Source organism: Episyrphus balteatus, chromosome 4, assembly GCF_945859705.1.
Source record: "Episyrphus balteatus chromosome 4, idEpiBalt1.1, whole genome shotgun sequence".
Classification (NCBI taxonomy): domain Eukaryota; kingdom Metazoa; phylum Arthropoda; class Insecta; order Diptera; family Syrphidae; genus Episyrphus; species Episyrphus balteatus.
This window is the reverse complement of record NC_079137.1, coordinates 58,471,789-58,486,157: the sequence shown is the minus strand read 5'-3', so window position 1 is coordinate 58,486,157 and position 14,369 is coordinate 58,471,789.

Sequence of the window (14,369 nt, the reverse complement as noted above, 5' to 3'; positions counted from 1 at the left end):
TAAGAATTTGAGTTTTTATAAAACATGGAACTGTTAATTAATTTGCAGCAAAATGGCGTATGAAATAAAAAATGTTTTGATTAATTAATTATTTCTTATTATTAGGCAATGTTTTAGTGAAAGAATTGTAAAAAAAAAAAATCAATTATGAGCGGAGGAAGCAAAATACTGTTGCAAAGTCGGGGTTTTTCGAAATTTCACAAAAACTGCATTAAGTCGAAAACGTAAGGATTTGGGATGAACAAGTTACCAGATTCTGAGAGCCCTAAAGTTGGCCTATCAGCATATTTCGTTTGATCCATTACTTTTGGGACACCCTGTATATTATTTTTTCTTCCTTTTTCTTTTTCTGTTTTTATTTCTGTGCAATCAAAACATTTATTTAACAACTGTATCCAATAATTTCGGATTTTAACTCCAATTTGAAAGCGAATGACGATGACGGTACGACAACGCCAACGATAGCTGACACATAATAAGTCTTTAATTGCAATTGAAGTATTGGAAGAAATGTTGAACGTTTGAATCCAAAGACTTATTTGCAGTCAAACTGAAATGAATCATATACAATTTCATTTTTGATTTTGTTTTGTTTTTTATAAAAAAAATATTAGACATGATGATAAAGAGTTGAACAATTTGTCTTTTTATTTTCATATTTTTTCTGCTTACAAATATAATTTTTAAATAATTTTTAAACCATCTTTTTGACGTGATGTCCTGTTTTCTTGTGATGTCCGACAACCAATATTTTTACGAATCATAAGCGTGCCTTTTACTACGAATATCCCAAATAAATAGTGAAAAAATACGTATACGCCATAGTGACCATTCTTTTATTTTATGCAAACAGTCAAATTAGGTTTAAATATAAAACAATATCAACAGGACTTTCTTTGCACTTTGTTGTTACTTTTGAACTGTAAAATACAAATTGACATATTTCCATTCATTGAGCTTTTGCACCGCTTTACCCATTAATTTTTAAAAATGATTTATTTCAATTTCTATAGATGATCGGAAAAAATATTGTATATGTAAAGCGCACCAAAGTTTCCGAAATTCGATTTTTTTTTTAAGTTTTAGCGTTTTATCTATGACGTATTTAAAGCATTAAACTTTAAATGCAATGTTGTAATGATCACAATATTTAATAACACTGGTCAACAAAGTTTTTGCCACAAGAACCAAAATATACTTTTCTAGTAGTTTTTGGGGTGCTGAATCCGAATTTGAAGTCAGAAAAATTTGATTGGCTTTCGTTTTTGAAATATTACCGTTAGAAAATGTCAAAAAAAAACTCATTTTGGCTGTTTTCGAGGTTATGTTTGTATGTTGGGTAATAAATTATGAATAAATTTGTAACGGTGTCTATAAGAACTGGTTTTATTCTTTCAAATTTTTTTTAGATCTTTCCGATATCTCTTTTATTACCCGAGATATTTAAAATTTAAATGGCGGTCTTTGAATCAGAAACAACACTGGGCAACCAAATTAAACTTTTTTTGTCACAAGAACCAAAATATACTTTTCTGAAGGTTTTGGGTTGCTGAACTCGAATCCACAATCAGAAAAATTCTATTAGACTTCGTTATTGGAATATTACCGTTATAAAATGCAAAAAAATGGTTTTTTTATAACGGTAATATTTCAAAAACGAAGGTAAATCAAATTTTTCTGATTTCAGATTAATTTGTAGGCTCTTCCCTATTGTTTATTTCAAGGAGAAAGCGTAAAAGGGGTATCAACAAAAGCTGTGGACAAAATTTTTTTGTGCACAAACGTTTTTGTGATCATAATATTAAACTTAGATAAAAACACAGTTTTGAATTTTAAATAAAAGTTCAAAATATTTTCTTGTTTGCAAAACCCATTTCCTTAAATTGCATTAATTCTTTAAGTGCAAAAAAATTCGGATCTTCAAAATTCCGTATTCCAAAATTATGTCGTAGGTTAAAGGAAATATTTGAAATACAAAATAAAAAACATGCGAGCATTAATCAGTAAGAAATGTGATTGATTGTGATATTCCGTTGTACATATGTATTTTTGTCTTGAATTTTTGGACATGTAAATGGAGAGAGTTAGGTCAGTGAGCAATTCCATATTCGTTTGTTCATCTAAAAAAAAAACATTTGAAATAAAAACGGTTTAAAAGTTAAAAACAGTTTAGTCGTTTACGAGAAGGTCAGAAATCAAGAACACGGTACTATGGCACCGTTATTAAGGGCACGTACAGATTTATAAATTTTACAAATCTTTAACTTTTTTTTATAGAACCACACAGAAAATAATAAATTTCGTAAAATTACGAAAATCCTTTCATTCACTACATTTTCGTTGGCCCAACGAAACTTTCGTTGGCTCAACGAAAATATATGTATTTTTGTGTAATATGAAAACTTTCATCAATTAATGAAAACGTTTCATACACTTTTTCTCCCTTTTTAGTGCCAAAAAATCCAATTCAATGAAAAGATTCATCACTTAACGAAAAATTTCATACTCATTTTAAAGAATAAAAATAAGAATTTTTTCCTTACTTTATCAAAGTTTTAATTAAGTAACGAAAAAATTCATTAACTTATGCAATTCAACATTAACTAACGAAAATCTTCATCATTTTATGAAAATAAAGAATTGGCTTATGAAAATTCTTCATAGACTAATGAAATATTACATGGGCTTATGAAAAAATACATCTGTTTATGAAAATAAATACGACCCAACGAAAAAAACGTAGACTAACGAAAATATGAAACAGAGCGCGCTTTACTTTCGTTTCTTGTGTGTATTTCTCTGGTAGTCGAAGTCACAGTTGAAATTCAACCTCAAAAGTGCGAAGACCTACATTGTGTAAGAAAAATAAGAAGTTTTTTTATTAGGAATCGCTCAAAAAGCTGAGCCAGAGAAATTAAAATAACTTTTTATTATGCTCGAATTTGGGTCATTTAGGCGAGCATTTTATATAGGTAAGATATGTAAATTGTAAACTGACTCCTTATAATTATGATTCTGTTTCATCTTTTCAAAAGTATTAAAAGGTGTACGTCTACGTTCAAAACAATGAAAAGAGGCACATTCACTTGCACTTCAACAACCGGAAGCAACATAATTTTGGAATATGCCGAAAAATGGAGGGAATCAATTTGAATCAAATCAAAAAGACCACTTATTGGACTTAAAAAACCAGACATCCTTCTACAACTATTCAAAGTCAAACTACGAGCGTCACCATGACCAAGATCTTCAAGAAAAGTGGATGAAGAGTGGATGAACGATGAAATAGAGGAAAGTAAGTACCATTCCATTATTGCTTCCTATGTTTTATAAAAAAAATATTCTTGTCTCTTAAAATATTATAACTTTATTTTTTTGTTTTTCTGTTTTTTTTTTTCAGATTCCATAGATGTCATCCTAATGTGCCTAATGGATGGGTTCTGTTCCAAACAATAACGGACACGATAAAGTTTACCATTATACATATACATATATTTATTAAAATTTTCAATGAAATTTATTTAATTTTTTTTTATTCGATGTATTTAATTTAGAATATTCCCTCCCATGATTAAAAATTCAAATTCAAAATAACAAATGTTTTTTCTTAAATGGTTTAAAAATTTCGCTCTGCTCCACTTTTTTTTGAATTTCAGGGTTTTTATTAAAAAATTTAGTAAAGAAAAATGGACGAAAAAATTCGTAGTCCTACGAAAAATTTCGTAGACTTACGAAAAAATTCATAGGCTTACGAAAAAAATAATCAATACAACGAAAAGTTTCGTTAGCTAACGAATATTTTTTCGTAATTTAATTAAAATATGAGAGGTATGAGAGGAGAAAATAGTCCATCTGAAATTGTTATATAATCTGTAGAGCTTTCGGTAGTCGTGTTTATTTACCAATTACTACAGCTACTTTGTAAGCGTAGGTTAGGTGGCATTATGACCACACAACTGTTGAATGCGTAGGTATGACATTAAAATTTCAGATGAGGATATTTTCTTGTTTCATATTTTTAAGAATTTGGTGTAGAGTAGTCGGCTTTAAATATAATTTAGCTTCAAGAGGCCGCTATATTGAATTTAATACAAACTTACATAGACTATTAAACATACATTCCGGTCGGTTTGTAACTAAGAAATACTTTGACTAGAAAATCGTTCTAAATTATCATCTTTCTTTTGGTAATTTTGTTAGTTTAGTTTCAAAGTTTTTTCAGATAATGCCAAGCATTGGCTATAACTGAAACATTCTAAAATCCAAAGAGTTCCTTAGTTAGCTATTTCCCATTTATCGCATAGTTTTCAATTTTTCCTTTCTACAAGATCAACCTTAAATTTCTCATCAACTTTCATTGCCTGGTAGTCACCCTTTATTGATACACCTAATTTTATTGAATTGTATCTATATTAGAATTTAATTAAATTATCGTCAACATTTAAAAGCATTTAGCTATATCCAAATTATCCAAAATTGTAAAACGTACACAATCTCTAACCAAAAAACCAAAATCTGGCAAAAACGCCCTTCTCGACTGGCAAAAGCCAATTATTTTATATGTGTTTCTCTCCCCAACCCAACCCAAAAAAAAAAAAAAAAAAATGGTCGTTTTAATTTTGTGTTGGCCCATTTTTGGAATTGAAAACCCATTAGCAGATTTACAACCTTAGTGCGAGAAATAAATTGAAATAAAGTGAAGACCTTGGGAAAAATCAGGCATTCCGCCCACATCTCTATAACCTAAAACCAAAAATTTCCCTTCTAAAACATTGGCGATAATAAATGCTAAGCTATACAAAATCCCCCTCAAACACAAAAAAAAAACCGAAAAAAAAACCGGAAGAAGTATGAGAATGAGCTCTGTTCTGTGAAAACGAAACAATATCGTGCGTCGAGTTGGGTTGGGCGTTTTAAAGGATTTAGCATTTTTCTCCATCGCTAATCCAGGATATAAAACTCTACGTGTTTTTAGATTGTTGTTCAGAGCTGTTCAGGCTGTTTGGCAGTTTGGCACCTCAGAGCCATTATAGTTTAGTTTGAGGGATTTGCTTTGATGGAATTTTAATTAGTTAATGTTTTTTATGTATATATGAAAAATTCATATAAGAGAATTTATGTGTGTGTGTGTGTAATCTGACATAATGTTATGACTTATTGAAAGGATTCAAACCGGAAGTCGGAAATTATTTTCCTCAAAACTTTTGAAAGGTTTTTTTTTATTTTGAAGTACCTAATCGGGTCAAATTCCAAGTTTAGACCTGAAGCCTTATTGTAATTCGATAAGTAGGTACTCATCTAGGACGATTGCATGTGATTTTGTGATAAAAATAAAAGTTCAACTTCAAACGCATATTGAGTTCAATTTTGAAGAAAAGGCTTTTCAGGAAGCATTTTCATTTTTTTTTTTTTTTTCTTTTTGGATTCAGAGAAATATTTCAATTTCAATAAATTAAAAACCTACCGACCCGACTTTCGTCGTTGTCGGAGGACCAACGACCGACCTATACGAAGTAGCATAGTTTCGGAAGAAGGGTTCGTTTTTTTTTATGGTCTTAACATGGTTGCGCACACATGTGCACAATGGAATGGAATTTCCTTTTGTTTGCTTAATTTTTTTTTTTATGTCTAAAGAGGTAATGTTCAATTTTGTAGAATAATTCACAATGTAAAGAGCAATGAGATGGAACTGTAATATGGGAATGTTTGAAAGGATCAGATGATGAGGTTTGTATGTGGGAGAAGGAAGGTACATTGACTTGTAGGCATTTGAGAGAGATTTTCTTTCTTTTTTTTTTCTTTTTATTGAAATGTGGTCGATAAAAATTTGAGCTCCCTTGTAGATATCTCACAAATAGATGTCTCAGTTTAAATTTATGACATAAATTTATGGATTTGGTTTAATGAATCATTTATTGATATAAACGATTTAATTTTGAAACAGTGCAAAATATGATTGATTGATTTTGGTTTCATTTTTATACTGAAGGTTTTGGTTGAAGATTATAACAAACATTTTCTAACTTTTTAAAGGACTTTGAAATCTAACTGTTGTGTAGTTTATGATTTTTGCCTCTAGAGGGCGTTATATCCAATATAACATAATGCCTTACAGCCTATAATAAGCGGAAAAGCAAGACGCTTCTAACGATATGCCATTTGTCAAACTATGATAAGTAGTTTAGAAGCTATGATGGAACAAATGAAAAAATTTATAAGTAGGTATGTTCATCTGTTCCATCATAGCTTCTTAACTACTTATCGTAATTTGATAAATGGGGTGTCGTTGGAAGTGTCTTGCTTGCCATCTAGTCAGACTCTATATGGCGTCGTATTCAAATAAATTTATTAACCAGTAAAATACATAAACGCCCTTTAAGCTTTGCGGTAGTCAAGTAAAAGAGACAATATGAAATCTATTGATACACTTTATTTACTAAAATTAGTTTGGAGTTATAATTTCGTGATAAAGTATTTTATTAAAAAAAAAAAAAAAAAAATTTATTGTTTCTTACTTTAGCCTTTAGAGGGCACAATATTCAATTTAATGTAACACTTAATAGCCGATAACTAGCGGAATGCTTGTCCGCTTCCAATAATAGCTCATTTGTCAAACTGATGTAAGGAAGCTAGAAGCTATGGGGGAATAGATGAATATACATAGGTACAATGCATACGAATGTTCATCTATTCCACAATAACTTCTTAACTTTTTGTCGAAATTTGAAAATTGATATATAGTTGAAAACGTCTTCCTTGTCAGCTAGTTATAGGCTATAACAAGTTGCACCAAATTAAACATAATTATCGGGAACCACATAATCCTCCTATTGACTTGGCCGTTATCAGGTAAAATCAAGTAAAAAGAAGCAACGCGAGAAAGAAGCGATCGTGGAAATTAAGAGATGTTACAAAATGATTTATGTTTTAAAGCATTTTTCATACAAAACCGCTGTCTGCAGATTTTTTATCCCGTACAGATTGATGGTGATCCAAGCATAAAAAAACATCTAAAAACAATCAGATTCCGTATTAAACTAAGGGGAATTTTACATGGATTTTTTTCCTAGATGACTTCCGTCTGGAATTAAGCAGACAAATCCATTAATTTCTTGAATGTACAAATTTAAATGAAACCCACTTAATTTAAGCGGAAAATCATCTTATTTTTATGTGGAAACATTTAAATTAAAAAAAAAAACTATCTTTCTAAATTTTTATTTTTTGTCAGTTTTTCAAGTTGAAAATTCATATTAAAATAAAATGAAGTTCATATTAGATTTAAAAGAATTTAAGCGAATTCCACTTATTTTAAACGGAAATCGTAATGTTTTAAGGAAGTGGGAATGACAACGAACTGTATCGTTATACTAGGACACCAACTTAGCCAAACGGGTGAAGTGTTTGAGATGACAAGATCATGTGGAATGTGTTGACAACAATTCTCCAGCCTGGGAAGCTTTCAAATTCAAATAAGGGTGACGGCGAAGAAGAGGAAGACCTCGGTTTAGATGGCACACGCAAAATTGACTTCAATCAACTTGACGTGCAAAACTGGAAGCAAATGTGTTAGGATAGAGAATGCTAGAAAAGTAGGCCATATTACCCATAATATGCCATAATATTATTATACGTCTTAATTAGTCTTTTATTTATTTATTTTTTATTTTGAGGTTTAGATAAGTATTTAGATAAATACTGTAATGTTTTGTATTTGAATTTTCGTTGGCCATATTTAACACCTAGTGGACCATATTTTACTATTCAAACTCTCATATATAAAGTTTTTTTTTAAGTTATTGCTTTTAACTTTTTGTTGAGAAGTAAAAATGATGATTAAAACTCTTAAAAAAAAAATTAGGGTATGCCATATTAACCGCACTTACCAAAAATTGGGACTATTTGATCTTTTGAAACTCATAAATACAAATTTAAAGTAAATATATCACAAAATAAATCATTAATTTTGCTAAATATATAGATAAAATTTATTGTTAAAATTACCGAAAGAGCAAAAATTAGCTAGCGAATATTTTATTAACACACACGGGTAGAGCAATTTTCATTTTAATTTTAATCCTCTTAAAAAGTTTTCTATCACATTAGATTAATGGCCCACACCTGCCAGTGATTTCAATTCCTCATTTATCCTCAGCTAATTTTAGCCTTCAACTAAATGTATGTTTCCTCTTACGCTATGTGGAGGAGGTAAGGATTTTTTCCATTCAACATGGAAAATCTTGTCTAGAAAAATAAAAAAAAAAAAGAAACAAAAAAAAGTACTATCACTTCTCATCATCGACAAATTTTTTTTTTTTCTCCTTTTTTTTCTAGCCGTGGGGGGCTAGGATAGGATGGTTGGTGTGTACTTTCCTGAAGGTTTGGTGCTAAATTTACCACTTTAGTAAAAAAAAATATATTTTTTTTTTATTCCTTCCAAGGTTGCTAGTAGGTCTCTGTATCATGCTGAGGGTATAACATTGATTGGATGCTCCTATATTTTCTCTTGGTATTTGCCTTCGTCCACCATCTCCTCTAGGTTCCACTTTAACTCGTCCATTCTTGATCCGTTTCCACGTTGTTGGTTATAATATCGGTCGGTCGTTCAGTTGGTTGAGGGTGAAATCCTTTACATTGAGGTTCACATTCAATTGCCTGGATGTACACCTGCTGGGTGGAACACCTTTACCTATCCTATCTCTTTTTTCTATCCCCCAATGAACTAAGAATTACTTGAGTTGTGGTGCTGCATGATGGTGAAGAATGTTTCCGTTGTGGTATTGTAATAGCTAAGTGATTTTTTGTGTTATTTTTTTCTTTTTCTTCTTTGATGTTTTTTTTTCTATTTTTTCGTTTTTCTATTTCAGAACGAAAATGAAGAAGAAAATCAAGAAAAAAGGACTTTTGATAAAAATAGAACAAAAATACAGTTGTACTTTATAGTAAGGTACTTATACACTTATAGGGTACAACTGTGTTATGTACGAGTATTTCCTTAAATGTATGGTATGTTTTTATATGGAACTTTTAATTGGATTAGATGCTTAGTGTGCATTTGCAGTTCAACAAGCCGAACAAATCGTTTGCTCTGATTTTGCATTATCTGACAAGGAACTAATTTTTGCTAAGTTTTGCCATCATCATAAGGTTCCTTAGACTTTCGTATTGAGTGACAGACGACATTACGACATTTAGAAATTGGTATGTGGTATGAACTGGTGGAATAATAAAATTAGACTTGGTATTAACCATGTTTGTTGAATTTTTTGTCTATGTGGTTATTTTAATTTAAATCAAAACTGAACGCTTAGTTATTATTTTAATTACAATTTTCGGAGTTAAAGTAAATAAAGTCACTTTTTCCATAGTTTATTAGAAACTGTCCTTATTTTTCGTTGACTGAAAATCATATCTAAGTTGCTAACTGTGAAGATTTAGATTAAGACATTGGATTATTTAAGTGAAGGTAACTGCGATTCGAAGCTGAAGTGTAAGAGTTGCTATTTGATTTGAATATTAAAGTAGATATTATCTAAAACAATGTTCTGTTTTCAAAAAAATCTTCAATGAAAGTAATGAAAAGAATAGAACTAAGAATGTAACCTTGTGGAATACAAATATTGGTAAGAAAATGTTTCATGTGATAGCTGTCGTTTCAAACTAACAAGATGATAAGAAGATTTTTCGAAGCCTATAAAAAACTACTTTTCTTAAAAAAAATGAAAAAAAAATCCAATTTTACGGCTAATTCCATGAAAAAGTGGACAAAAAATTATGCAGGCTTTTTAAGTTTTTCCAATAGAAAATCAATAGTTACGAACGGCCACGCAAGTTGCAAGAAAAGATTCTTTATTATAATCCTTATGACTAGAGATTACATTCAGGGAGTATTAATAATAATCTAAAAGCATTTTTAAATCATACAAGCTTGCCAACCCCAGAAGAATTTAACATGAATATTAGGGTGGGTAAAAAAAAATGGAAATTCGTTTTTTTTTTTATTTTGTACTCCGAAAATTCGAATGCTAGACACCTCTAGAATATACTCACCAAATATGAGCCGTTTATCTTAATCGGAAGGTCCTCCGCTTTGCAATTTTCCATTTTTACATCAATCTTCTACTAAAAAAATTATTTTTTGATATATCGACTTGTAAGCAAATTTCTTTACATATGTATTCTTGTAGGAAATTGAACGCTCTACAAAAAAGGCCTTGTACAGTTTTTTCATTTATCTAATAGTTTAAAAGATATTTAAGTTCCAAAAATTGAGAAATTCTTTAAAAATTCGTTTTTTGTTCTTAATTTTGTAACAAATTTAAAAAAACTATAATAATCAAACGGGCAGGACATATTCTTGTTGGAAGCAGATTGCTGCACAAAAAAAGTGTTGTTAACTTTTTTTATTTATCTAACCATTTGAAAGATATAATAGGTCAAAGTTTAAAAAATATATACACTGAGGGAAAAAACAACTTAAAATCAACGAAACCCACTTTGATTCAACTATTTTTCGGAATGACTTTGCGTTGAAGACGAAAATTTTAAAATCAAAGTTGTTTCAATTTTGAAAAAAGCATCAATTTATAAAAAAAAAGAAAAAAATCGGCAGCCGCTGGGGGATCGAACCTACAACTCTTGAGTCACTAGGCAGATGCCTTACCACTGTGATATCTCACTGTTGGAAATTAGGGTGATAAAATGCTACAAAAGCTGAAGTCCGACTGAAATAAAAAAATTTCTTAAGTTGTTTCAATTTTAATTTAAAGATATTTCATGTTAGTTTTTTCACCGTTAAATTAACGTCGAACATATTACATTTTACGTTGCGGTTTTTCCCTCAGTGTAAAAACTTTTTTTTACTTTTCAAAATTTTCCAATTCACTGAAAAGTCATTATTATCAAATTATCAAGATATATTCTTGTAGGGGCTTAAATGTTCTACAAAAGAGTTTTGACATCAGATTGATTGCTTTAAAGGTTTAGAAGATATTCGTATCCAAATCGCAATGCATACGGAGCATAAGAAAACTATTGAAATCAGTAGGCATTGGTTTGGATCCGAATATCTTTGTATTTATGGATTCTTCATTAAAAACAAATCAAGATTCTAAATATCACAAACAAATTTCATACTATCGGACTCTTAAAACTCGTGTCCGATTATTGTAACGTGAGTTACCAGTATAGACTTTTATTTATTTTTTTTAAATAAATATGTTTTACTTAATATGAAAGTAATTATTATAATACATTTATAGGTACTGGCAATTTTTCTGAATGTAAAGTGAGTTGCCATAGAATAGCCCATTGTAATAAAATGCATAGGTTTCAAGAACTTGCTATTCCAAATAAAATTACTTCTGTCCTATTGTTTATTAAAAAAAATGTAAACGCAAGTTTAAATTAAATAAAATAACATAAATTAAAAAAAAAAAAAACATTAAATTCATTCTTTAATTGACTAAAATAAATAAAAAGTAATTTTTGAAAAAAATCATTAAATCCGTTTTTTATAAAAATATTTTTTTATATAAAAACAGTTGTCATGCCATTTTTAAAAAATATTAATCAACACTCAAAAACAAAGACCTCAAAAAATTCATTAAACCGTTTTCAATTATCGTTTTTTTTTTCAAAAAAAAATTGGATTTTTAAATGTGTTCTTCTATAATTTTACTTCTTTTTAATAAATCAGGTACCGTTTATAAACAGTTAAAAAAATTTTTTTTTTACGAAAATCAAAATCGTAAGTATTTTTTTGAGAAAAGCAAGTTTTCTTTTCAATTTATCTATTTGGAAGGTACCAAAAATTTTGGTCCTAAAGAATATTACAATATAGCCTCTAGGGAATTTTAGAAAACTCATAAATATCAAGTTTGAAGAAAATCGCTTCGATAGGTGAGGCTTTAGTTCGTGATAGTTACAGATAGAGTTGCGGTACCGACTATTTTGTTGGCATTCTCCGTCATCTTATTGCCTGATTGTTATCTCGAGTAGGTACGATTTTTTTTATCCGAATCCTTAACTTGACCTACATAACATATGCTACCCATACCGCAAGTAAAAACAAAAATTTTTTAACCAAAGTCGGGCCACGTTAAACATGAAATTTTTCAACTTGTTTCAATAAAAAACCACATTATTAACATTCTTTCAAAAACAGTCCAATAAAATAGATACAAAATAGAAAACTTTACAAACAAAATAATACATAAAACCAAATAAATCAAAATAAACCTTTTATGTTAATAATCTTCCATTATAGAGATCTCCTTGAACTTTCAAAACCTTTTATCTCCATTAATATTTGTATTTTTTTTTTTTTTCTACTTGATTCACTTTTTTTTTAGAGAAAAAGATAGCCCTTAAATGACCACACTTGACATCAAAATTACTCCAATATCCATTTTTTCCACACTACCATACACACAAATGGGATTGTTTTTATGAACCCATTCCCATAAGTGACTAAATCATTGACCAACAAAATGAAAAACAAAAAAAAATATATAAAATGAAATATCACACTACCCAAACGATTAACCTGTTAAGTTGCGTCACGTCCTGTACCCGACCAAAAGCAAAAAAAAGAACATTATCGATTTTACTATAATATTTGAACTATATAAATAAATTTAGGTTTATGCACCCAGGTGGTTTTACCCAAAAATAGCACAATCAACGTAAATCAAAATATTTTTTTTTTTTATAAAAAAAAGAAAGAAAATAGCTAACCCAGGATAATACTGCGAAGTCATCCCTTTAACGTAAAACTCATTCATGACCTCTAATAACCCACCTTTTGCAACATCTCTCCTCTTAAATTTTTGATTCTTCTTTGCTCTTGGATTCGACCTCGCCTTGCTCTGTGGTTGGCTAGGATGCCTAAGTTGTTTTCTTATTTTTTTGTTTTTATTTAAATTACACTGAGAAAAAATAACTCATCAATTTAATACAGATTCCTTTTTTAATTTAAATTTAAATTAGTTAACACTAATATCATTTATTCAAAAAAACACGTAAATAAGTATTAATTTTGTTCACTTATTATTAAAGCTCAGTTTATTTCCTAAAAAAAAATAACTTTTTTTCATAAAAAAGACTACTGAAAATAATTAAAAAAAGTAAACAAACTGAGTGAATTAAAAAAAAAATAATTTTTTAACTAAGTTAATTTTGCATTAAAAAAATATTTTTTTTAAATTTAAAGTTTAAACCAAATCATCTCAGCTGTTTGGGCCCACTTCGATTTCAACAATTATTTTTGTTCAGAAAAAAAATATTTTTGGCTTTTTTTTTTTAATTAATTTTTTTTTTGAAAATCAAAATTTTTGAAATCTATTCAGTGAATTGTTTGGACACTTTTTTATGTGTCTCTTATAGTTTCTTTTACAATGGCAACTTAATTTTTTTTCTTAAAAACTGTCTGTCTGTCTCTATTTCTTTTTTTTAACAGCTCCAGAGATTTTTCTGTTTTTTTAAATATAAATCGTTCGTCTTTGGCTCGCTCAAATCGGTTGTTAAGAATAAAACGATTTTATATGAAAAAATGATTTTTTTCCCTCCACTTTTTATTTCGCAGCTTCTTTCATAAGTGTTCAATTTCATCAAATATAAGCTTAAAAGTTTTTTTTTTAATTATCTTTCACGGAAAGCCTAAAAATATTTAATATATTTTTTTTTGTATCCAAACGGTGAAATTAAAAAAAAAAAACATATGTTTCAAAAATCTCTAAAAATCCAAATTTCTTCGATTTCTTCCTATATTTTGAGCGAGCCAAAGATATTAATTAAAATGAAAATTGTAAACGCAGGATTTAATTTTGAAAAGCAATGCAACTTTTAAAAGCTATTCCATTTGAAAATTCCATCCTTTTGCATTATGACACACTCTAATAGGTAATACGTTCAAAATTTAGGTACGGGCTGAAATACTGTATGTTTTAAAATACTATTATGCAAAATTCTGGTTGAACGAATGCAACTTGAAAATTTTACGTAACTTCTTAAAAGCAATATCTTAATATAGATTCTTAATAATAACGGATTATGTTTGATTTGTAAACCAGCTTAAAATTGAAAAAAAATTGGACATTTTATATTATGAAAACATTAATATGTGTATTTATAAAATTGCTAACTAGGCTGGCGGCTAGGCAATAGCTTATCAACTCATAAAATTATAAATCTATGTATAATAACATACCTAATATAAGAATATAAATAAATTAATTTTTTACTTACTTACTTACATTAATATGACTCTCTACCGTGAAAATCATTTTATTTATATTTTTAATTTAATATACAAAAAATAGTTACGTATACGCCACAGTGACTACCTACTGTAAACTTAGGATCGTTTT